Raw genomic sequence first — 27,848 nt, forward strand, 5'->3', positions numbered from 1 at the left:
CGAAAATCGAAAGTCGTTTGAGAGTAAAACTTCAAGTGTATAGATGTGGTCGCTGCATGATATCAAATCATTCTAAAAGTTAAAAAAACAAGCCGATCAATATGTCTACATTGTCATTCTGCTCAGAAAATTAAAAAGATATAAGCCTGATAAAAAAAAAATCTCCTGTGCTTATGTGGTACCATTTTTTTGCCACAATTTATCCAGCGATTGACCTGGCACTTCTCCCTCTGTGTTATGGAAGATTTTGCAGCTGAGCCCTTGAATCAACTGATGCTTTAGCACAAGCCCCCAACTCCAAGGTTATTTCTTCAGGATTTCCTTTAAGTTCTTTAAAGAAGAGCTAGAATTTGGAATACATATTATACATAAAAACTCAGTCAAATAAACTAACAAAAGTTAGGGGATCAGCAGCATCAAAGCATTCCTGGGCTGGCTCGAACCACATGATGAGCCGCGTGTCTTTGTGAGCAGAAGCTCGTAGATGTTCAGCACATTTCAGAGCCGGGCTTTAGATTTTTTCGGCAGATTATCTTTTGGTCTTTGAAGCCCAGAACCCACCTGCTTCAATCCCAACAGCGTTACTCCTCCGGTTTCCAGGCCGTGGTTCCATTGGTCAACATAAACAGCACCTATGAGCCGTACCCTCGGGGGAATTCCTACTTATTACTGACCAAAGTCTGTGCAGAAGCTCTGCACTGATCTTCAAAGAGGCATATGAAATATGAATCATTTGGGAGAGATGTTGGAAATCTAAAATAATTCTGTGTGTATGGATAAGTCAACATGTATCCTTGATCTTCTGGTATGGATTAAGATTCAAAAAGAAACCTTAAAAGTCTGACAAATGACACTGCCAAATAAAATGTTGTTAACTGAATTTGGGTTCGAACACAGACAAATCTCTGCAAACACAGATCAAGTTTATACATTCTTTTAAATGAATAAAACCCTAATCAGTACCATCATTACACTGCCAACAACCTAAAAAAGTTTTCTTTTTGTTTGTTTTTATTGTTATGTAGCGACAAGGGTCTACAACTCACTTTACGTACAACAACCCTGGTGCTGTAAAATGAATATTAAATGAACCTTTGTACCTTTAAAACCTTTGATATATTGTAAATTGTATACATAAAAATACAAGTTACAAGGCTAAATGCTGACAAGGGAAACAACAATCTTACAGTTTAGGCCTTTCATGTTTTAAAACATTTTATGTGTTATAAATAAATCATCATTTTGGAGTTCAAACATTATTAGATACAGCATCCACACACCTGTAATATACAAAGACCTCCGTTCTGTCTTCCTTTAGTTGGTTTCAGCTGTATAACAAATTCAGAATACTCATAAGTGGACTAACTGGGCCCAGAATATTGATAACTCCTCCAATTAATATATCAAATTCATTCATTATGGCTACTTGTTCTTATACACATACCAATGCACGGAAATATACTTCATACTGGACCCTGTGTGACTGACTTCATTCTGATAGTCAGTCACACAGAAAAACTGTGTGTGTGTATATATATATATATATATATATATATACACACACACACACACACACAAAAAGACGTAAGACAACAGACCTAACTGCAAGACAAATACACATAAATCATTCGTTCACAACAGCTGAACTGGAGCAAAATGTCAATGGAGCCACATGGAATCACGACTGATGAGAGCAGGAGTTAGTAGGCAGGGGCCTGAATGAAAAGGGGTCATCTTGCATGCTACCTTCAAGGTAGAATGAATAATAAATGGGCTAGCAATGGACACAGAGAGCTGCTATCAATATTTTAATACTTTCACCTCTAATTTCAGACTCACTCTCCCAGATTGCCACCAATGTCCCAATACATATTCTTAACCTTTTCTTCTTAGCAGACTGCACGCACAGAAACTGTAATATACATCTTTAGAAAGAACACAGAATTCCTTTGCCATGGCACTTACGTTTAACTTATTTTTCCTTGCATGGTTGGTGATTGCAGTGACATAGCACACATATTTCAAGTGAGAGTAAAATCATTCTTATGAATTAGCATGAAATAGTACAAAAGGCCAATCTAAGAGGAGTATTCTTCACTACTATTATGCAGGCATTATTTGTAGAGATTACATTAAAAGCCTTGACATTTCTCGGCAAAGCTAACTACAGCAAAAAAAATCAAAATAAAAAGAATAAAGAAATTAAACTAAATGTACTCAAACTTAATTCCTTTTAACTTTTGTGCTCATGCACTCAGGTTCAAACTCTGAGGGCAAATGAGATACATTCCTCAGCCAGGCTTTGTGTGTAAATCCTTTTGTCGTCCCCTCTCTCATAAAGTGTCACTGTCCTGATTACCCTGCAGTGCGGCAGACAAGCAAATGGGCGAGCAGCGACGGGAGGGAGCGGGGTGGGGGGGGGGGTATTCGAATGAGATGCTCACTGACCCTGCCACCATCACAAACCACCAGTCTGATCTAATATCCTGACTGGCTGAATGAGTGGGTGGCTTGGTACATATCAGGCCAACTCTCCCCAGCTGCAGAGCTTGTTTCAGCATCAACGACTCTCTACATACACAACCCAATCGTTGGTCGTCAACGGTGGATGAACTACTTTGAGGGGGTGATGTCTCTGCCCCGACAAGATTTGAAACAAAAGTAAAAGCAGTTCAGAAATGTTACTTGCAACTTTGGATCAATCCTCACATGTAGACACACACATCCCCGCCCGCAGGGCTTAATCCCCTACATTTGTTAAATTCATATAATTCTGCACTCTGCATTGGATGGCGCCACTTTAAAGGTTAGCAAATCAATATTCCAGACGCTTGTCATTTATTAACACAAGAGATCTGGTTGGATAATGATGACTGTGCCAGCATCCAGAGACAGTTCTCTGCAAACAGGCCATTAAGCGCTGCAGAGACCGTAAAGTAGAGAAAGGGACTCTAATTGAGAGTATTATTATTTGTCTATAGAGCCGTCACCTTAAATAACACAAAGCTCTTCTCCACAGCGAGGCCTGTCAGTCAGATTTGTGTCCTTGTACCACTGTCTAAACCATTCCCTAGTTAAGTGCTCAGTTCCAATCAACCAACAACTGAGGTGAACTTAATTTTTTAATTCAGCATAGTTCGGGAAAGTTTGTCCCGTGCCGAGCCCCTCCTCTCAACCCACACATGCCAAGGGTAAGTTGTGTAGGTACTGAGTAATGGATTTATTCAACCAAGTCGCATAAACTCCAGTGCCTTGGCCAACATACAGGCCTACGCACCAGCGCTCAGAAGTCAGTAGAACGGACAGTAGCGCCAGGGAGCGGATGCATCCCATGTCTGTTCAGATTAAATGAGAGGCTGACGATGTTAATTAGGCAGAGTAAATTTACATCAGCAAATTATGTAAGCAGCTAGAAGAGTAACAAAGCGTGATACCAGTTAAGTCACAGCTTGGCAAACGCTGCCCTGCCACTTCATGCTGATGTGGCCATGGTCGATCAAGCAGAGAAGCCTCAAATGCCAATTAGACATGAGTGGGTAATTGTGTCGGGGGGGCTGGTGGCACAAGGGACTTTGTTACAATGTCCTGAGGCACTTTGTGTTTCCATCCTTCTCCGACATAGCAAGTGACACATCTGAGTTCACTGATAGGGAGAGAGAGAAGCACTTCCCTCTCTGCCTTTCTCTCTTTCACACACCTCCTTTAAATGCTCTCTTCTCCAAACTGCCACAGACACAGTAAATAAGCCTGTATTTTTAAGTGTTTTTGCAAAAGGAATTTCTGATTTCTATTTATGAAAATGAAGACACTGCAGAGTGACAATACAAACTGAATAAATATAACTGCATAATGTGCTACACACATTGTTTGTCAGGTAGCTGATTTACTACACAATGACAAAAAAAGAGAACCCTTAAATAGTGGCACTCCAAACAAAAAAAAATCATCCTTTGAGTATCAAATCCTCACCCGTTCTATGCCTGAAAGGTAGCAATATAGGTTTGAAGAATATCTACAATACAACAGTTTCCCAAAAAGATAAGTCAGTTTTCATGTTTGTAAATATGTTTCAAAACAATATAAACTTCTCCTGGAGCATAATCAACTGTTAAGAACTGTCACTGTATAACTGTTGAGAATATAATGAGCATACAGATGAACAGCAGAGAGCTGTAGAAGTGGTTTCAGATGCTTTTGGGTGGTTTGATTGTTTTGTCCCCGCTGTGAGATCTTGCTGTGAATTCATGCTGACCCACTGCTGCTGTGCCCTGATGGACAAAACTTTCACAGCCACATTTCAAGTCTACAGTGTCTGATATAATATAGACCCATTTCTATCCCACTAACATTTCAAATTGTAAATATGTACTCTCATGTAAACAAACTGATCAGTAATCGTGAGCAAATTATACACTGATCGCTGATTATTTTAACTCTTGTGAAATTTTCTTGTTGACACCATGGCTCCTTTTCATAAAATCCTTTTATTAGTTTTGAGCAAAAGCTCTATCGGTCACTGTCGGTTGGGTCGGCATATAAAAGTTTCCCACCCTTTGGTGCCCACAAATTTGGCAGTGTAGGTTTAGGTTTGTGTTCATGTGTGGAAATGGGAGTGGCCAAACACAAAAATGAACGTGGTGTAGATGTGTGTGGTCACAGTAATTGCAAATAAGCGCTTGTTACTGAATGCAACAACACAACAGAATCAGTAATTTAGTCGATTCAAACCTTTTTAGCTTAGGCAAAAAATTTCACAATAAAAATAATTTTATAGTATTAATGTATAAGAGAAACCCTTGCGGTCTGGATTGGAATGGCACGGGAGTCTACTCATGGGTTGTTCTTTTGCCATGCTAAGACTAAAAGCCAGTGTCTCTCTGAAGCATTCCTGTGTTTCCATCAAGCCCCGGCTGTGATGTCCTCTCTCTCACAGCAGGCCTTGGTAGCCCAGTATGCCTACCCACACCTCCGCTTTCTCAGCCGCTCTTGATTCTAATTGGCTCGGACCAGTCTTATGCCTCCGTAATCCCTGCATGCTAATACTCCAATGGTAACATTCTCTCACCTAATGGCCGCACAGTAAGAGGCCTTTTCAACCACATTACTTCTTATTGAGTTATGGAGCCCCATCGTTCCAAATAAGACAAATTTAATTGACCGAGTCTATAAAAATCTCTGTGCTGCTGTGAAAGACCTGTTTCTTGGGTTTCTTTATTTATTTATTCACTCTGTTTTCCCGCCTTGGAGAGTGGAGCCCTGCATGAGGCACGAGGAAATTAGGTTTATTCCACTCCATACAAAAAAAGGAGGGATGCAGTGGAGAAATTCAAAGGTTTCAAAATTAGATCAATGGTCTCAACAATCAATCAAAGGCAGGGTTCCTCAGGTGTCAGCCTTGGTTGTAAGTTCAAAATGAACCTTTAAAACAGCAGGTACAGCGCCACTCTTTAGTGAACCATGCGGGGGAGGGTGCCAGGGCTGTGGAAAAAGTGGACAAAAAATGCAACCATGGAGAAGCAGGCAAGGCAACGATGTTAATGTTGAATGTTAATCCTATTTTTTCTGTCTTTTTGATGCACTCAGAAAGGTAAGTGTGATGCTTAAATGTGAGGGAAAGGCAAGCAAATTTCCATTTCATCTATGAGTCCAAGTTCAAAAGACATTTAAAATTTACAGAGACAGAGCCGGTGAAATGGAGAGACTACAGCTGTCAGCAAAAGGAGTTTTAAAGTTAAAAAAATGTAAAAAAAAAAAAAAAAAATGCTTCGAAAACTTTTAATGCATTTTCCATAAAAAGTAAAAAATGTTTGTGCCCCTTTCACCCACAATACACGTAATCCTGTTACGACTACTTAAGATATTGAGCTCAGCGTGATACTGAAGTGATTAACCAAATAAATATTTCATCCGCTGTAAAAGCTAGGGATTGAATGTGCTAAACCTTAAAACACTGGCCTTAAACTCGCCTGTTGAGAAAAAAATGTGATAATAAGAAGAGAAATGGCTGCCATATACTGAGGTAATCCTACCAACAGAGTGCTTCCCCTGTGAAGGATTTAACTATTCCCAGCAACTAGATAAAACAGATATTATATTGCAGAGCAGAATGTGCTGGTGTATGTGTGTAGGCACTTTGCTGTACAGGTAAGGTGAATGTGTGTGCATGAGGGGGCATAACCTCTGTCTCCCGTTAGAAATGCTGTGATGATGGTGGTGGTGGTGGTGGTGGTGGTGAAGGAGTCTATAATTTGCCCAGGAGGATTTTGCCGCCTTACCATATTTTAAAAGCAGCTGAATTAACTTCATGTCTATTAAATCCTGTATCAGGACATATAATTCCTTTTTTTATTCCCTTTTCTCAACCTTTTATAAGAATTTCTATCAATCTCATTTTACGCATGATTACAGTTTTAATGAATGATGGTCAGTGTTATTGCTGGGGTTAATCTCAGCTTTCTCTTCTTAAATGCTGGTAACTGCGCTCAACACTGCTGATAAAGGTGACGGAGAAAAGACTTTAAAAAAAAAGCAATTTGCTTTCCATTAAAAGCATTCTTTAATTCTTATATTACTAACATATTTAGCAATGCCATCATGAGAATCGTGAAAATGTGACAGTTAATTGCCTATTACTTACTCTGATTTATCAAAACATTAGATCAAAGCCCCCTGATGGATTTCATTAAATGCTAAATCAATCCATGATTGATCTCAAAATTCTTCTTATAAGTCACGTCTTATAATGGTCAGCTCAAAAACAACCAGTATAGAACTAGTGCCCCAGATTGTGCCTAATGCTCTCTTTTATTTTTCCACAATATCAAATGGAACAAGAACGCCTTAGAAGAAGTCACATTGTAGGGCATGCAAAATTAAGAAAGGCAAATTTGCTAAAAAAAAAAACGTTATGCTACAGCTTTTTGTTTAGTTTGACACAAAAAGGAACATTTTCATGGTTCTCATTTTTATAAGAGAATTTATTTATAAGAGAAGTCTGCTGATATCAGATAATTGTTTCTGATCTGTTTTTTGGATACATGGGAATGCTTGTGAGTGACATGCAAGGTCTGTATGCACACCAAACATGAAATGGTTGGTTGGTTGGTTGGCTGGCTGGTTGGTTGGTTGGTTGCTGGACAATATGGCCTCAAAATAATATTGCACAAATATTTGGGCTACATCACAATAAACTATATACTGTATAAATATATGGACATTTCGAAATGTCCTCAAAAGCACTTCATAAATGCAACCTCAATAGCAAAACAGTCTGTTAAATTAAGAAAATAAAACCACTTCACTGAATTGCATCCTTTAAACAGGAAACACTCATTCAATATCATGATATAATGGTATCCAAAATACAAGACAATACATATTTTCATATCACTTCAATCAATATACTGTCCAGACTTATTTTATAGTATAAGTATTATCATACTTAACCAGTCATGTTCTATCCATTTCTTTAGTCCTTGTATTGTGATAACTCTGAATGTCTTATTATGCCCTGTTACTTTCTCAAACAGCTTTTAATAGCAAGTAAGTTCATCAGCACAGTCAATTACTGAGCTCATCAGGTGTATACAGCATGAATTCAAGCAATAATAAGATGAGGCTACGAGTTAGGAAGTACAGTGAAGTAAAATATCCTTGAAATCAACATTCAAATGCTCGAGCAAGATGAATACTAATGAACTTTAGAGAAGGGACAGCTCAAAGAAATTGGGAATGGGGCAATTAAAGAATGCCTGAAGCAACTTTACAGAGGACAAAGCATCCAGCCTTTCTAATTAAATTCTGTGGCAGACACCTGGCCTTTCACCTCCTCTTCCATTTCCTCAGTGCTCCCAAGTGGCAGTCACGAAGAGAGGCGTCTCACAAGCTTCATACTCCTCTTCTTCACTCAACCTACAAGAAAAGCCTGTCTTATTCATGAACAAATGCTCCCAGCAGATCTAATCAGCGGTGGTGGACTGAGGTCATGGAGTAGATAGATATCACAACTACTATTTACCACATATCCTTGACTCCCCCAGGATATGTCCAACTTAAAAGTTAGCAGCTAGCGACAATTCAAACTAGGGTAAGAGGCCTGTTTTGAACCTTTAAGAGGACCTTACTCATGTTACATTGGAATGTCTCTGTATAGCTAATCAGAGATACACAGGGGGTAAACTACAGATTTGCCTGGACACTTGATGTCACAAAGACCCCTTACATCTGAAATCTGAGACTGACACACACCACACACTTTTGGCAGGAGGCTGGAGGGGGCTGAGGCGAGTTCTTGGCGATTAAAGGGAACACAGAGTCCAGGATAAGTGAGGTTTCACAGCCTTGCTCCTGCAGGGATCTCTTAGAAGTACAAGACAGTGGAGAGGAACAACTGTCAAAGGGAAGCTCCCTGGTAATGGTACGGAAGTTAATAAAATGAAGAAAGGTAATGGAAATTGGTTTTAAACCACTGGCCACATTTCTCCTGAGATAGAGATGGCTTGGGCTAATGAAGCCTGACAGCCCATTCCACAGCAGTTCCACACTTACAGCACATTCACCTCCAACACCGTCTCCTCCCACCATCAGGACAAGCCAAGGTAGAGAGGATAAAGTTACAACTTTGCACTGATTAACTAGTCCCTGTTATCAAGTTATTTAACACTCAATCGAACTTGAGAGTGTGCAGTGGCAGCATGGTCCTTTCACATCAAATACACTGACAATGCCTTCGTTCTGCACAATTGACTAAGAATTGCTCCAGCCAAATGCCAAACTTTATTTAACATTAAATACAACAAAAAAAATACATACTACTAAACCTGTACATAAAAGGTTTTTAAACAACCACATTATCTATCTCTTTCCTTCAGAACAGTGTACAAAATGGTTATCCTTGGGTGCTCACAGCTCACCTAGAGGGCAAGCCCATGTACCAAGGCTGAGTCTTTACTGCAGAAGCCAGGGTTTGGTTCCAGCCTGGGCCCCTCTGCTGCATGTGATCCGCTCTCTCTCCAGCTCTTTCCTGTTTTTCTTTTGCTGTACTATGCAATAAAGACCAAAGTCCCAAAAAATAATCTTTAAAACAATTACATATCAGCCAGACTGAGTGATTCACATTGAATACAGTTTTTTCAAAAATTGTGTAAGATCCACACAGATTGAAACTAAATAGCACTGGCACCAAATCTCTAGTATCAGGAGAGTAAAAACATCTTGGTACTAGATTAGAATTTCCACGCACTGTTCACTAGTGATTAGTTCAGACCTTAGGTGATCTATTTACCATGGAGAAAACTATTTTTAGACAATTAACACTTAAGGCTTACCTAATTTTTTTAATGAAGATTCTTAGGGTTAATTGCATTGGTGCTACTGTGTGATAGAATAAGGGCAACCATGTCAAGGAGGAGAGAAAAGACTCAAGAATCCTGAACTGAATCTGGAGTTGTGCAATGTTCGCGTACCTAACAAATCCTCAAAATTAACGACAGAATATGTAGTCTGTCCTCTACAAGGACACACAGAAATATTTGTCGATCTGATGCCACAATAAAAAAAAATGCTGAATATCGGCACTGATAATCAGGCGGGACAGTAATCAGTCTATCCTTTCCTTGCGAAGCAACCAACATCACTTACAAATGATACCAAACCCAGTAGAAAAATGTATTTGTGTTAATGATGTAAAAGTTTCCAAGTTTTGGGAAAGAAATTTTGTAAACTTCAGTGTAATGCTGCTGTATACATTAAGGTCCAAGTCGGGCCATACTACTACTACTTACCAGTTTTTAGGAAAATAAATGGATGATTTTGGTAGTGAAGATATTGGCCAGATCACAGACAGAGTTCATTTTTTTCAGAGGTTTTTTTTTGTTTTATTGATCACAAGAGTTGAAATGCTTGTCCTGCATTACAAAATATCTAGGCTTTTCACATCACATGGTAAAAGGGAAAAAAAATCTTTGGTGGACAGAAAAAAGGGAAAGACAGCTGCTTTAGCACACTCAGGCTCTGAAATGTCTCTGCCCACTTATACTGTCCTGCTGTCTACTTCCTCTAACCTTCTCCACTTCCTTCATCTGTTCCTGTTCCAAGTCAATGTGGAACTAATGCATTGTTTATTCCCCCCAAAGACAGTGGCTGAAGTGTTCTGCTCACGCAACCGCTCTTTATTTGTAGACACTCCACCCAAAGAGTGATGGGAAAAAAGTTGGGCAGGGGCTATGAAAGAGTGCTTCACAAAGTTTTTCACCAATTTGAAAAACTTCTTTCCAAAGATTTGTATCGCTGTATTGTTTGTATTAATGATTGTGTTTTTTACAATACTGTATTCATGTATATAGCATAAAAAGCATCTTCACTTGGAGCAAAATTGTAAATAGTATGAGAAAGAAATTACAATTGCAATCATATATGCACAATTTACAGATGCTTTAGAATAGTTACTCTACACACACCTTGTCAAAAAAAAAAATTAGTATGATCATTTTCAGACCCGTCTCATATCCTGTTCAGAGAGCGGTGGTGACTTTGTTTAAGTCAAATGAGTGGCGAAAAGCCGAACATTTTTGAGAGAGGCCCAGCCAGTTGCTTTGGGCACAGACATCTTCTTTCATTGAGTGTAATGCATGCTCTTTCATGATTCTTTTGGTGATAAGAAATAATCTAAGATTGCATACGCTGATAAAGGTCCTCCTGCACACTCTAGTGGAAACCGAAGGGGAATGTTTGAAGTGAAGACATCGGGGATACAGCAGTCCCCTGTTACTCAGAGCATCACAGACAGAGAGAAATACAATCTAGTCCCACCTTCCCTGAACATTCATAAATAAAATAACTAAGACAATCCCCACAATGCCACAGTGGCAGGAGAAGGAGGCATTGCTGCTCATAAGGAGGGCAGCCAGGGGAGAGTTTGAATCCAAGTGGTGTTAGATAGTTATATTTAATGAATTGGAAGCAGGAGCTGTTTCGCTGGGTCGCTGTGCCCCAGGTTGGCCCCCAACTCGACCAGCGCCAGCCTTCAGAGAAAGGTGCTCTGTCTAATCTGGCCTCATTTTATGCCTCTTTAACCATGACCAATGTATTTAAATGGCTGTTTCTTTGACAGATGCTCAGTTCAAATTATTCCTAACTGGAAATTTGTAGGAGTGATATTAAATATCCTTCAGGCCAGGCTGCCTGAAGAGAACATAGGAACATCAAAAGGCCAAACACTTCAAAAAACTAAAACTAATGATCCTAGCCCACCTCCAGGGAGAAGGAGGGCTTCAACTTTGTCCAACATCCCCCTGGCCGCAAAAAAAACTCACTCCTTTAAATGGAGATTTGACCATTTCCCTAACCCTGCCGCATTTACAAGTGATTTAACATGAGATACATAATGTATATCTCCCTATCACTGAATCCACAGGGGAGCAGTTAGGTTGAATATGCACCATCTTATCTGACACATCTATCCCTGTCTTTGCAAAATAAAATTTACAAAATGAGACAGTACAGAATTTTCTTCCTTTATTCATCTGTACTGTAGTGTGCTGATGGCATCTTCAGAGAATTAAAGACCTTGTTTGCTGGCTCAACAGTAAAGTACTCACCAGTGAAGGAGCTTCACCACCACCATGAGGCCACTGCATGTGGAGCAAATCTGACAAGGTGAGAGCGCAAAACACAGTCAAAAAAGAGAAAAATAATGAGAGCAGGGAAACAGCAGGCACCATTCATCTTAAACCCTGATGAGAGCCGACGGCAGCGATTAAGTAATAATATACTACCCAACCTGCAGTCGTGAGTGGGGTGACTGAACAGACACACCTGGTCAGACGAGAGGCAGAGGTGTGAAGGGTGAGAGTGAAAGCCACACACTGCCATGAGTCCAACATGCATGAGTAGATATTTAGACTAATATGAAAGGACAGAAGCCCTTAAAGTAGATGTAGGTAATCACTTTTACAAATCATACATTGTTTCATTTTCATATATCAGCCCTGTGATCCAACGCTAAATGTTTATAAATACTGGACTTTACAACACACAACAGGGGTAATCATCAAAACATTTTTCTTTTTTTTTGTTTAAATCCATTTCGAGTTTCCGCATTCAACATGGCACTGCAACCGGTGGAGGTGACCTCCATTGTCGGGTGTTTATGCCCTGTAAAGTCAAACTCTCGAATGGAGCTACTCTTTTTCTGAATGTAAAGTTACAGAGAGGAGAGGGGTAAGAGAACACTCTGATGAGTACTGAATAGGTAAGTTAGCTTACGTAACATTAGCTTACGTACAGAAGTTATGGCTAATGTGAAGTAATACAGCTGTTTGGGGTGGATAAATACTGTGTTGCACATACATTCACAGACGAGGTTTGTTCTAAAGTTTTAATAATGTTAAGTTTGGTTTTGCTCGTAAACTTCCTGTTACCTTGACTAAACGTGAGTAAACTCTTACACATTTTATCTTAAATTAAAAAAATGAATGCACCACAGAACAAACAAATCATCCTTCTGTTACTAAATGGTTTCAAGCAGTGAATGGTTTCTCACATTTCTTACCCTGCAAATATAAAGCACTAGACCCTGCTGACACTTACAGACTATTTTCTTTGATGGATTCTCAGAACATGTCCTACAGTACTAAGGCAGAAAAACTAAAGCATTGCTGTAAAGAATAAACTATTCACTTTAAAGACATTTTGAAATATTAACAGTGAATGAATGGGCACCATATGATTTGCTGGGCAATTTTTTTTCAAGTGAAGTGCTTTCTTTTGCAGTGAAAAGACATTTTTCTTTCTATAGACGGTGGGGCTAAACAAAAAGCAAATGTTAAACTTCATTCCTGTGAAGTTGTGCCTGGCTTTGAAAAACAAAACCTATACTCTCCAGCCTGGAATCACCCACTGCTTCATGAGTCAGAGCAAATACCCACAGATTAGTGCAAATAATTTATGACACCACTTCTTTAAACATTACTGACATGTTTTTGTTGCAACAGCCAAAGAGCCAAGAGAGGCAGTGGGCCGGACAGTAAACTTTGAGGGAGCTATTTCGAATAAACAGAGTAGGGCTGTTTCAATGGAAGCTGGTGAAGGAAGAACCACATAGGCCGCCCAGCCAGTGCACTAATATTTAGTCAAGGTATGCCACACAGAGACAGACTCAACACAATGCATTCCATTCCCAGCCATTTGATTTCATACTGATGCCACTGCTGTACTACAAATGCCATTAACACAAATACGACAGAATGTGTATAATTTAAGACATTTGAGGTAGTAATTTCTCTTACAATGGCAAATTATGGCTTGATTTAACCACAAAACTTAACAGCCAAAAACAAAATTCAATACAAAGTTCTTTCATATCTCAAATTGAAGACTATCTAATGTTGCGAGCCATAAAAAAAGGCCATGGTTGTATCATGAAATACTATTACCATGTTGCATCTTACAGAACAACATTTCATAATGTATTTTCTCAACACTGACCACTCAAAGACAATTACATAAGTTGTTTTTTGTTTATTTGCCTTGCAGGACATAAAAAGATCTCCCTAATGCTGCTATTGTGAGTGACTGCCAACTGGTAACCAGCTGAGGGCACACAAAGAAGCCACAAGTGTCAAGTCATCTATAATTCAACTCTTTTCAGCAAGAAAGTAGAACCAGTTGGCACTCGTAGACTGAAAAGTTTCAGGTCTGTGCCAGACAGAATCTGAGCTCTTTTGGGCCTTGAGTCTGTAAGAGTTTGGTTACATCCGACCTTTGAAAGTCAATCAATTCAACAGCCAGTTGTGCTGTGTGACCAATTTTGAGGAATCAGACTTGATATGTATGCTGATACTGTTGCAAACAACAGTAGCAGGCAATAGATATGCAACAAAACTCAAGTCAGTTTCCCCTGAAGGAATCTTTTTTAAATCTTAGCTATGGCTGGCTGGATCTAAACCTGTAAGTATTAACCCGGAACAGCTGTCCTCTAGCCCTCAAGAACTCCAGGGTCCACCATCAGAAGAATAAGCCCACAGTCCTGTTAGCCACATGCCGCATGTATTTAATTTTCAACATCTGCTGGTTTCATGCTTCTATGCTTTCCATTCCCACTGCACATTCTTCACAAATTCAGTAGCTTCCTTCTTCTGCGTTTGTAAATGTTGTTGATTGTGGAAACCATCCATGTTTACTTTGAATCCCTGGCCATTCCTGGGCCAGCTCTAATTACCTGCAGCTGTTCACTTTGCTGCTTTCATTGGCTATATCATTCAAACATGGGGTTAGTCTTTTCAATGTAAATTATACATTTCAAACTTGCTGAATAAAAAAAGCCAGATTCTTACAAGCATTCACAAGATGAAACATAGTATTTTCATTTTATTTTTTGACAATTATCACAACTATCATACATCCACAAATGGCAAAATAAATGTTCCAATCATTTGTTTTTTACACCAAGCTGCAGATACTTGGCTGACCTCTCGTAAATCACTATAATGACTGAATGAACTAACACTGTGTCAGATACAATATGCAGCACATACACGAGACATGTCTTCATTGCCAAGACAATGTCAACATCGCCTTTCTCTACAGTACAGAAAGTCCTCCCCTGAAGACATCATCTGTATGAAAACTCTGGTATTTTACTTTGATTGTCTGACTATTAAATGGCCTGTTTATCCTCTCATGTATTTAATATCTGACTGCAAAGAGGGAAGAGAGAGGTGAAAAAGAGGGAGAGAGAGAGAGAGAGAGAGAGAGAGAGAGAGAGAGAGAGAAACTCTTAAGGAGCAGTCAGCTGCTCTTTGCCTGAGGACCTTGTCTGCACTCACCTGCTCTGTTTGGCAGCAGTGTAACAGCAAATTTTACACCGTCTGGGACACAAATTGGCATTCTGAACTCTGGTTATTTCTCCAGTATAATCTAATTAAAAGACACTGCCAGTGGGGTAGAAATCAGAGCATTATAAAGTTTGACAGACAGACAGACATAAAAGTGTTTGCAATTTTACAACATACTGGGCACCGGTGTAAAACTTCAGAGCCTTGGCTGGAAGAGGTTTGGGCTAACTGAATTAGCCCAACTACACGCTCTGTGGTGAGTATGAGCACAATATTAGGTGCTGAAAGATTATTTTACTCTATTTTCAGCTTTGAAGTCAAGCCAAAGATTTTGTGACTGACATTGGATATCATGCTTTGGAAGGCTAAGAGAAGTGGGTACACTGTGCGCATCAACAGTTTTTTTGATTTTCTTTAAAAGCCTGGCAGTATAGGATTTCTTGGTCACATTCCAGTTTTGACATTTTGTGGACAACATGACAACTTTATACTGAAGGAAAAGCTCTAAAAACGTACAGATACTACAATCAGTTTTTCAATTTAAATCAGTTTTAGGTGCGTTCTTGCAGAAGAACATTCTTTTAGTGTTCTTACCCATGTATTCTATTCACAGGGTCCAAAGGTCTCGAGTCTAGCCAGGCATGCATTGTGCAGAAGACAGGAACACAAACTTGATCTGACAAAAATAGCAGTCACTCCAAGCATTTGGACAATTACTTCAGGTGAGTTTCAGCCCACCTCACAAAGATGATGTTAGACTATGGAGGGATAATAAGTTCAAACACAGAACTATAGTCAAACCCCACGCATATAAAGTTAGAGCCGCTGTGTTAGGGTATTAGCCACAACAGCCATTTACATACGGTTATATTCTAGGCCTAATAAAACATCGTGGGATTCACATAATGTATTCTGTTGAAACAAACCTCCCACTGGCAAACTACTGCATTGTGCTACCTGTCATCATCTGTTCTGGTGTCCTATGCATTTTTTTAATGACGAATATAAAAATATAAAGTGGTCAGCATAGCTAGCAGTTTACATACTGATCATAGAAACAATTGAGCAAAACAAATATTTATTAAAGAACTTTAATAGGGCAGGTATCAGCAGGTGTTAGCCATATGCAAAAAAAAGCGCCCCCCAGCATAATGTTTAGCGACACTACCAGCCAGCTAAGGCCCACTCTTTGATGATCCTTGAATATTTTTAAAAACCAAACAACACTTATTAAACCATCACAAACTAGGTCTCACTAAAAGTCTGGTATTTCACAAGAATGAGTGTTGTTTTGCAGGACGAAGCAGTATACAGTTTCAGCACAAGCTTTTAATGCATGTTCTTTATAAATGACAATAATAATTAAGTAATGTGACAGTAGGGTACGTAATCCTATTTTTCTTGTTAATTCATTATTGAGATGACATAAGTGAGTCTCGGAACAAGCTCTATTGTCTCTGGCCATAAAAGATATCAATGAATCCCATCAGATGAAATAAGACGTCCATGCACCAAAACAGAATTTCCAATAATATTCAAAAACAACTGAGCTATATTATAATAATGAGCAGGTTTGAGGTGTCTTATCAAAACTACTCAACATTAATAACTCAGATGGCAAAGAATATGGCATGCATTGGCCATAATCAAAAAAATAAGGACAAAGGATGTCGTTCTCTGTAAAGTTTGTAAAGCCAACTGAGGCAATGTGATTGTGAATTTTGGATATATAAATACAACTGATTTCATTTGAAAATATGTCTATAAGTATTCAGCAAGAATATGTTTGTTTAACCATCTGATGTGTTCTTGATCATGCAAGAGACATATCTCTGTTGGGGAAGGCTAATCTCAAGCACAAACTTTTCAACTAATCTGCCAATGCAGTTACACAGCAGATGTAGCTCAGTACTTTCAGGGGTTACCACAATATAAACCACTTTCAGGACAGAGAATTCTCTGAAACAAGTGTAGATGCACTTTCACCTCAAACTCTTCATCAGTTGTATCTCTGAGAATTAAAAATAATGAGCATGAACCCAGACTTTTAAATGATAGCATATTATAGTAATGGCCCACAGCACAATAGGGGACCTATCCAATCCACAAAATGTCAAGGACACCTTTCATGAAATGTTAAAGGACATAGTATAACAAGGCAAGTAAGCCAAAGACATGTTACATAGAGGATAAAACACAAAACAGTTCAGTAAGGGAGATGCTTCACAGGGTAGGATATAGTGAATCCTCCTCTGGAAGCACAAGACAAAAGCTGTCAACACAAAGAGGAATAACTCATATTGTGCCACTAAAGACTACATGTGGCCCCTAGGATTTTTTCAAACAATCAGAGGGCATCATTACTGGGTGAGAGAGGAGCTCTAATATTCACATTTTCTGATATCCTATGCAAGTACTTGAATATGGAAATTACTTAAAACTAAGAAGTCTGTGAAGGCAAAAATGCAACAATTTTAGCACCAGTCAATGTTTGACACCATATAAATTAAACTGAATTCTAGCTTGGACGTGTGACAATGAGGATTTCTGTTGGACTGAAAACTTTCACAGTCGGAGTCTGAGTGAAGCCAAAAACAACCTACTAGCATCTCTTCTCAAGAGATCCCTTCAAAAATCCACAAGGTATTTATTTTCACAGAAACCTCCTTCAAGACAAATACCAGCACACCAATATAATTTGATGGCAATGGCTTGAGCCAGTGCAGAGTGTGCTACACCGAGTGGAGCCAAAGTGAGGAAAAAAATTTGAAACTGAGTTCTTTGTGGTACAATGCCAATACAAAACTGATGGATACCAAAGTTAGAAAAGAAGAATCAACTGTTCAATAAAGTGTGCATTTTGTGCAGAATATGCACATTAACCAAGAGCAGACTGTCATTTTAAAATGCTACTGTACTAATTTATTTATTGTATTGTATTGTACAGTATATGTATACGCAGCATTGGCAGCATTGGCAGCATTGGGTTTTTTTAGTTTAATCCAAGTTATTTTTGCTCAACCAAGGTCTATTACACATTGACGTCTAACTTTCTGCCAGAAAAAATATTGTGGAGTCTTTTTTTTTGGAGTCCACGTTTCCTGAAGCCTTTTACCCTGGTCACCTGTCATTCAAGTCAAATGCTCTCGACAGACAGCCCATCATTTTAAGGACTTAGAGAAATTCAGACTGAAAACAGGCCTGTGTTTAAACAGCATATAGGGGGCTGAGTTGGAGAGAGCGTGTTGTATAAGACACTGGTGAGACAATGAAATATGATCCAGGGCGACAAGCTGGAGTTTGAAGGTTTCTCAGGCAACAATATTTTGCAAACTTTGGCTCATAATTAAGAGAGACTGGATCTTACAGTTCTGGAGAGTTATCATGGTGGCAATTATTTTGTTATTCCTCACAACGACTGCAAGTTAAAAAAGAAGAAATAATATCTAGGAGGATGTACGCTTGCATGTATTCGATTGACCAACACAGCACAAGTTTAACCATCTCCAGGTTTTTTGTCACACTCCCTGCATCGGCACCTGTGCAGCATAAACTATCTGGCTCCATTCTGGCAGGGCTCAAGTTGGTACGAATGAAGCCTAACAGTTCACCTTAATCCTAAAAGAAAGTTGTAGTTTTTGAATGTTACCACAGTAATTCATCCATGTACCTGTCTCTTTGTTAAAATAACCAAATGTTTGAGTATTACTGGACAATAAAGTTATTTCAGCTAGAATATGTCTAGGAAACCCTAATATCATGTATCATTGTTTAGAATGAATATGACAATTAACATTGAGCAGAAAAGCCAGTAGAACAGAATGTATCAAATACAAATACGCTTAAAAGTGCTTGAAGAGTAAAAGCACAAATATGTTCTCATTTTCAATACCATACAATTATTCTGTAAAATACTTCAAGTTAAAAATTCTACAAAATCTTTACTGACAGATCACCTTTGTCAAGCTATGAAGGTTAACAATTTTTGATTTAGGGTTGGGTTATTGAAAGAATACATTGGCTTATCAGCAATTGACTGAGTCTGTTGGCACCGCACACACTCCTGCACAAATATATCAGCAATCGCTGGTTGTCGGGATGACGGTGGTTTAAAAAACTTTAACAAATTGCCAAACTCTATTTTTCTTTCTAAGAAGTATCGGCTTCACAAAGTCTGCCAATGCTAAACCAAATGTGATTAAACCTCCTTTCTCTGGCTGAGAAGCAACAATAAGCATAATTAATTTCTCTGTACACTGTGCGTGAAAATGAGTGTGAAAAAACCCTGAATGTAATTGTGTCTCCATTTACTATCCATCAATATCCTGTAGACATTGTATCCCTTTCTTCTTTTCATAATTTCACATGGTAAATTTCCTGAGACCCTAATGAGAAAGAATGAAAGAAAACCAGAGCATGAAAATGGCTACTGGCTTTCTTCTCCATCCCATTCTCCCCTAGTCTATGCTAGCGGAGGTTTTTCTTTATTAATTTTATTTAATTATCCCACAAAGCTCTTTTTTTACACTGGGCCATCTTCGCCTGTGTCCTACTCCCACTGTGTGAGCTTTGTAATTTAATAAAGCTTCATTTAAGAGAGAAGTTGATTAAAAAATTAAGCTCCAGTGATCACCACTGCCTCAGCCCTCCCCATCTTACCAAAAGATCCAATATTTCATATTATGAACATGTCGGGCAGAAATTATCACCGCAGGACAAGTTCATGCTTTCCATACAATCATATGACAATGACAGCAAACCCCAGTACGGAGAATGTCCCATTAAAATGCAGAGAATTACAGGAGTTGAAACAATTTCACTCCTTCACTGTAGGTCAGGTTTTTTTCCTCTTTTCCTCTTGTCCCTGCTGTCTGCTATCACCCACGTGTTAATTTTTTCATTCATAATTCATATTTTCCCACTTCTTCTGTCAGCAGGTGGCTGCCTTACACAGCTGTGGAGGACATTTCTTATATTTCAACCTCTTTAGAGTGAATGATGACACTGTATCGCAATACTGGATTGAGGAGAAGGAGAAATTCCAGCGTACTGCCCACTACTTGGTTTCACAGCAGAAAATTGCACCAACAGCATAATTACTTATATTCACACAGACTCTTTGAAATACAATCTCCCTAAGTTATCCCATCTGTGCACCAAAAAAGCACAGAGGCACACAAAGTTGCTTATACAGAAAATGTGCAAGCTGCCAATTCCTATTGTAAAAAAAAAGAACTAAATTAAATGATAAATGCAATATCTACACTGCAGCTTAAAGTTAAATACCTTTTCACTGCTGGAGAAACATAATCCACATAATTAATGCTTGAAAATTATAGCCTGGATCTAGTGGCAGTTTTGAACCATAAGTTATTGATTTGGAAATGAAAACCTGTACTCTTCAAGGTTAAATCCAGTCCACCCTCATTACTGCTCTGTCCTTGAGAGGCCCGCACCAGGGCTGCTGCGAGGAGCAGAGAGGACTGCTTTAATGAAGGTGAATTTAATGGGATTTAATGTAGCTGGGGGCAATGGAGCAGCAGAGATATGGTTTTAACAAAGAGCAAGGGACCAAGGGTACAGCCAAGAGAGCAGCCATTTTCCTTTCTTTTTATTTATTTCACATTTGGCCAAGCAGAGTAAAAGCACACCATATTTTTGCCTGACTCAGCCGTGAGAGTCACTGGTAACACTTCTGTCGTCAGGACAATGCGGGCCTCTAGCTTTCTGCCTTTGCATTCAGACCGATATTGTATATAACACGGCATCATTTAAGCTGATGCAGTGTCAGAATTACAATATTTAACAGCTATCTGTGATATTTATGTTGCTTTATTTCTGCATGGTGCAACTTCTTTGTTTTTTGAGTTTGAGACATTTGAATAAAATAAGCACGTTGATCCCCAGACAACAAATACTTGATTATCTGTATTGATTTCAGCATTAAAACACTATTGTTTGAGTGTTTTAATCCTGCAGGAAGAAAACACACACACGAGTGAGTACTGAAGATAATGTGATTCAAGACAATGTGATGACGCAGGCAGTTTTCCACATTCACAATCGTGTGTAAAACAGCTTGAAGGAGCCCAACAGGGATCTGAGTTACATTTTTGCTACACACAACCTACTAAGGTCTACTCTCTCTCTCACCTCTTACTGAGCAAGTGTTTTGATAGACTAAGTAGTTGCATCATATCATGCCTCCCCAGTTCAGCATTGTGCTTGTGCCTTAGGCTGCTGAACATAAAGCTTCAGGACAGGTCCTTTTTTTATTTTCGTAACCTGGTTCTATTATTAATTGTGTGGAGCTCTCACAAATGCTGAATCCCATTTGCCTCATGCAACTTGGCCCTTTGGCTGCGAGGTCATGATCACATGGCTGTGCCTTCAGCTTTTGTAAGCTTGATGTGAACAATGTGTGCTTTCTGCAAATAACATTAAATGGCCCGCTCCTACAGTAATGCCCCAAAAATATGCCAAACTCTTGAAAAGCAAAAATAAAAAAAAAATTACTTTCATACCTGGTTTGGAAACCCTTGAACGGTTATTTCTCTTCTTTTTTCTCTCCATTTTCTTCCCCCCCCTGAATCTGCTGGAGAGCTAACAGGGTGCTAATTCACCAACGGAAAGAGAGAGGGGAAAGCAACGATGTGATTACAAATGCCAATGCCATGATATAATTCATACACTGTGTGTTGTTATCAGTAGCAATTCTTAATAATCATCCTGGGCCAATGGCCAAACTCATTACTGATCATTGCCTCCCCTTCCTCTAAAGCTGGATGCGGTATAAAAATGAACTGCTCTTCCATCCCTCATCTTCTTCCACAGTCTATCATCAAGACACAAGCAAGAAATTTTTTTTATCTTCTTGCTTTAGTTGAATAATGTGCTTCACTGCAATTTAAATGCTGAATCACACTGCTGATACACCATAGTAGGTGGTAGATTTTAAAAAAGAAACATCTTGAAATGATCAAATAAGAAGCACATATCAAAATACATATACCCGAGTTACATACATTAAGGTTTGCTTTTCAAAGAGACTAGGCCTCTGCTAGATCCAGTACATGTGAATATGATACAAGGAAATGGGTAACGGCAGAGGCTATTCATACTGCACTTTTTCTGTCCTGAGACATCTGAGGAAGAAGTTTAGAGGCTTGAATGACAGGAGCCCTAATCCTGAATCAAGGGTCAGTAACATCACAAGTCACAATGCAGACAATCTACATCATATCATATCTGATTAATTATTAGCGTGTTTGCATCATCATGAAAGTTATTAACTAACTAGATGATGAGATCAGGGTGCTGCTTTGCACCCTTCTGACAGTGTGACCATGGTACATTATATAAAGTTTAATTTAACTTCAATTGAGAATGCTTCATAATAAATGGTCACATAAGAAAAGCATCCATTATAACACACTTTAGTACAACATCATATGAAGCGTGAATGGATTCCAACTTCCTTGAAGTGCTCCCCTGCTGACCCGCAACCGAGAAACCCCTTCCAGATTTATTTTCCAAAGAATGTCATCTTTATCTTTAGGTGGACTTAGAGAACCTTGTCAATGCTAGTTAATTTTTCAAAATAACTAAAAAGTTGTGATAGCTATAAAACAAACTGCATTGTTCACACATCTGCATTTTCCATTTAATCTTTGACTTTCATTGGTGCTGTCTGTAATCCCTCAAACATGACTAATGGGAAACATTAAGTACAGGTCTGGGAACAAGTGGTTTTAATTAAAATGCTGGTTCGCAGAGAACCTTGGAAAAAAGGAGTTTCTTTTTAAATCATTCTTCACAGTCCACTATGTTTTTCTTTTATTTGCAGCTGCGGACACACTCAGACCGCAAAAAGAAAAAAAAAAAGAAAAAATTACTTGCATGAAGAAAATGATACAGATTCATCTACAGTTCAGCAAGCAAACCTCATTTTCTCCACTGACACCTTAGAGACGGAAAAAATTGCAAAGATACAGCTTCAAATTCTGACACACAAAGCCCCAACACATTTGTCGATGTTAGGTTTCCTGTTTACATAAGTAAAAAAAGAAGTCCCTAAAACAGATGGGTGGCATATGAAAGCATCTTGGAAAGGCCAAGCAAAGATTTGCTTTATTAGTTCTGACAAGGAAACAGGCAGTTTGAGTTCTCCACTTCACCTATATTTAACTTCTGTTAGCAGCAGTCTGTTCAACCCACGTCTCAACTTACTTCATCAACACACACTCAGTCTCGAGGTCATGGTGACACTATGATCTTGAGATCTTAAATAAAGGGTTTCATGTAAGGCAATAATCACCATAACAGCCCTGACTCTTGGAGCCACTAGTCCCAATCACTGCTTTGATGTCAACAACTTGTTTCATCACGATCAAAGAGTGGAAGAAATATAATAAACAGGCCTATTACCAGACTATGAACCGATTTAGACAGGGATGGACAAACAACCATGCATAGTTATTCCAGTGGGGAGTTCGGGGTTTGGATGTTTGGGGGGAAATGATTATCTCCTTTCTTATGTTCACACTCTCATAACTATACAGTCAATCTGAAGCAGAGATAGCTAGCCTGACTTTAATAAACTTTATACATAGGCCTATATATATATATATATATATATATATATATATATATATATATATACACATATATGTTTATTAAAGTCAAGCTCTTTTTCATGTTATCTGCCAGGCTGTTTTTTTGATTGGCTGCAGTGACTTCCTGGACATTCTGCTGGTTGCCTGGCAACTGCACCTGATGACAGGACTTTAGGGAGTCACTGTGCCCAACCAAGAAATATAGTTTATGACAGTAGATATTATTTTTATCACAGTTTATGTTGTCATGATACCCAACGCTACTACCAGTAACAAAGACAGGCCTCATGTTAATCAGAACATTTGACCAGAAAGAGCGTATTTACACACAAGTCAAAAAAAATCTATACATCTAGATCAACTTGTTTTAAACTGGGATTTATTTCATCATTCAGCCCACTTGTCCATGGACTACATTACACCTCCCTTTGTTTAGTATGAGGTTCATGCTCTTTTGTGCACTGTCCCTGTCCAAACAAAGGTAAATGCAACATGATTGCATTTTGTTGATAGTTAAAAGTTATAATATGTTGATGGCATTCCAATGACTACATATACAGTAAATATTCATATTTTGTGAGGATAAGCAAGAATAATGGAGTAGTTAAACTGTTTTAACCCCCCTGAATTACAGACAACATGTATGCTTTCTGCAGACCTCTTCGGCTGAGAAGAGCTGACTGAAGGTACAGTACTAACATTTTATTGTACTGCTATTCCAGTTTTCCTGAGTTTTTGTTTTAAAAATGTGTTGTTTGAGTAATGAGAGCTTCAAAAAACAATGTCTGTCCAGGAGAGGACGAAAAAGCAAAACGGCAATATTAGCCAAAATAAGCCAATGTCATGTAGAACAAGAAGTAGCAAAAGTGAAATTAGGCTAGCTATACAACAGACACAAAATGGTGGCTAACATTAACAGTTAGCGTTACAGTTTAATCCAATTACTGTCGTATTTTCATCACAAGTAATGAATAGGAGTACTGTTAACTTACCAGCTGGCTGTAGACGTGTTTTCTAACTCTTCAAAGATACCTGTTGGACCTAAACTTAGCTAGGTAACTGTTTGCTTGCTAAATATCTGCTCGAGCTTCCTTCATGGCTGTTGCCTGGTAATGTTGTGGCTGTCAGTGATGGGCAGGTGTCCAGCTCTGCCTGTGGTGTCCCACACTAGTTAGTTAGATTTAGCTACCAGCAGCTGTAGCACCGTTTTGTGGCCTGCAGTCTCATTTTATAACGTAATAATACGGTTAAACACATTTTCTTCTTTTTTTATTTTTTTATTTTTTTACATCTGATTATTTGCATTAATGCAACAACATTATAATTGAGACAAAGTAAACCTTAAACATTTATTTGTACTTAAAGTAACTGTTAATGTTGACTTTGAATCTCCCCACAGCCTATTTGACAACACTTACCGTTGTTTGAAAGACACTTTTAAGGATTTCTCAAAGTCCTTGCTCTCCAGCTGATGATTTTGAACTCATTAAGGACATCAAGTCTGTTTCCAATATAGCCCAACATGACAGCCAGTAAAATTTTAACATTGTCATTGTACATCTACAAGGGGAAAAGGGAAAATCATGTACATAATCATGTAAATAATCAGGTGAAATGTTCTATTGTTTGACTGAACAACAGATTCTGGGAAGCTAGAAAATCATTGCTGTACAACCCCAGAGTGACCTTGACTTTGTTACTATCAATGCATGTTAAATGTATGATAATGTTCAAATGTCAAAGACGCTTCCTATGCACCTGAAAAGGGAGAAATATGTATGACATTCAGAGATAAGCAAATCTGTATATATGGTGACAGTTTTGCTGTTGATTTTCTTATTAGCAGGCTTACGTAGGCTGTAATACCCAATAATAGGCTACTCTTAAGTGCAAGCCAAATTGTGGTCCTTTTAAGACATTTGCAATTAAATGATGAGCTTCAGCGTTTCCAGTATTGTAACAGTATAATCTGAAGTTAACACAATAAAGCTTTTTTTTCCTGTCTCTGTTTCCCATCATCTGGTTCTGCATCTCTAAGCCCTCGTTAAATCTGCTCCTCTACTTTGCAGTTAACAACATCCATCCCTCAACACTGCTGCGACAATGGAGTTGCAGAGCGGCAAAGACAAAGCACTCGTCACTCATCTGTGGTCTGTATGTGTCCATCTGGAAAAGACATTGGAACAAACAGGTTGTAGGGGCAACTGGAGGCTCTCTGTCTCCTCTCTCTCTTTTGCTCTTGAAATGCCTCCCAGACCTGGTGGTGTCTGTGACAGGCCCTCTCCTGGTGAGCTAGCCTCCATGATGAATGGCCACCTTTCCTCTCTTTATCGCCCCACTAAATCATGCGCTTACCATGCTTTTATGACCAATTTTTGCTGCTTTGTTTTACTCCCCCCGTTTTTTGAATGAAACTCCATTTGCAGTGTTTTGTTTTTTTTGTGTGGTTTTTTTTTGCGTACTGTTCTTTACATCATATTGATCTCTGAGGGTTTATCATTGTATTGGTATTCGGGTTATTAATCAAATTCGCTGAGACAAACGTGTCAAACCCTGTTTGGTTTGGAGAAATGTTCCTAGAAAATGCTGTTATCTAAAGACCAAATATCTCCAGAATACTTATTTTCATTTATTCAACGATCTGGTACACAGCACTACTGTCTTTTATTTCTATTGTGGATTCTATAAAAACATGAATTGTTTATGTGAACGAGGGTCATATTTGGAGTTGGTCGGGCCTAGAGATTAACGGGCAGACTGTATGACTATCTTTCCATTTTGCATGCATTGAAGTTGGGATTGCACGGAAGGAGACATCCTTTTTGTCTAACATATGTATATAAAAAAAAAGAAAGAAGAACACAAAAAAGACAAGTAAGAGGTCCACATCAATGAGTCAAGCATATGAAAGAGGGGTTTCTGGAGAGATTTTACCCAAACTTATGATCACTACGTTGAATTAATAAAATAACTTATCAATCAATAATGCCTAAAAAATGCTTACATTTATTTAAAAACAAAAAAGGAACACACACATAAATAGCAAGTACATTTTATTTCTAAAACTGTTTTTAAACTTCCTTGATAATGCAGTGCTGTAGTCATCTTTGGTTCCAGCCCAGATTAGAACAGAGGCAGGTTCGGTCAGATATGGTGTACTTTCTCTCCCCCTAGTGGACGAAGATAAATCCTGTCGTGCCAGTTGTCCTGAATGACGTTCCTCTATGTGTGATTGATTTCCTCATCTACAGGTATTAATCGACTAATATAAAGGGAGAGAATTAAAGCTAACATTTCTTTCATTTGTGACTGATTTATGTTATATTCAGTTAACACTGAATTGTTTAGTTATTGCATCACAGTGTACATGTTTTATTTTAAGGCAAGGTTTGTAGATTCACAAGCTAGACAGTAAATATTCATTAGTCATTTTTAACCCTCTCTGTGATGGGATCTCACAGCCCACTCTGCATTCCTCTTCCGACTTTGAGGTTTTGACGATCCATCAATCACCTAAACAAAGCTTGAGCGTGCGAGCCACTGCCAGGGGAGGTCTGACCTGCGGCCTGGCGTGACATTCAAGGAAGGAGTGCTACTCACCCAGGAAATCCCATTACACCAAAGTATGATGGATATCAGTACTGGGAAAAGCTCATATGTGGTCTGACATATAATTTGTTATAATCTGTAATGAAAAAAATATAAAAATGGTATGACCACGTTCACCTTTATTCCTGTCTTTCACTTTTTCAAAACTGTCCCCATGTACACACACTAACTCATGTGACAGAGATCTGAACCACAATGCAATGCAACACATACAGTGTGTCTTGGATTTAGGATCATTTGGATACTAAAATGATACCAAGTTCAATGCTAATTTTTGTGCCGATCGTTACACAAAACGTCAACATCGCTTACATTCTTTTTGTAAAAGTAACTGTAACATTTTTATATACTCCCCAAACCATAATTCTTCATAGTTTATTTTCTTTACCACAATGATAATTAAGAAATTAATCCGGTTTTAGGTAAATGAGTGATGGATGCACTGTGGTGATTTATCAGTGACATTGTACATATTTAGAATACGACGATGCAGAGCAAATAGTTTTGCGCAGCCACGATGGCGTCTCTGAAGTCTCACTGGTGATTGAACAGACAGCCAGACAGTGTTGCATACTTGAGTTATCTGCATCAAAGAAGTACAGATTAGCTTCATTCTTAAACATGTAGTAGGACTCCAGTGCTGATCAATAACGCCACAGATACGATGGCATGCTACTTTTGGGCACAGGTGAGCAGCAGAGTGTCGTCTCTCCTATCATGAAAGTAAAATACTCTCTATCAAAACTATGGAGACAGCGCCACACTGAAGCAAATGTCACCCCCTACTATG

General features: G+C 38.7%; 1 protein-coding gene across 10 annotated transcripts in view; it reads right to left on the reverse strand.

The window, feature by feature from the left end:
- zfhx3b (zinc finger homeobox 3b) overlaps positions 1-24,579 on the reverse strand; it is a 349,963-nt gene extending 325,384 nt beyond the window's left edge. For 4 of the 10 annotated variants that reach the window (XM_030413355.1, XM_030413365.1, XM_030413371.1 and 1 more), the window contains exons 1-3: positions 24,442-24,579; positions 21,359-21,448; positions 11,598-11,647 (exon numbers count right to left, since the gene is read on the reverse strand). The gene's annotated coding sequence lies outside the window, so the exon portion shown is untranslated. The remainder of the gene's footprint in view (positions 1-11,597; positions 11,648-21,358; positions 21,449-24,441) is intronic. The other 6 variants (XM_030413363.1, XM_030413358.1, XM_030413356.1 and 3 more) reach the window with 3 other exon arrangements.
- Between the last annotated feature and the right edge of the window lie 3,269 nt (positions 24,580-27,848).

The sequence above is a fragment of the Sparus aurata genome, chromosome 4 (genome assembly GCF_900880675.1).
Source record: "Sparus aurata chromosome 4, fSpaAur1.1, whole genome shotgun sequence".
Classification (NCBI taxonomy): Eukaryota; Metazoa; Chordata; class Actinopteri; order Spariformes; family Sparidae; genus Sparus; species Sparus aurata.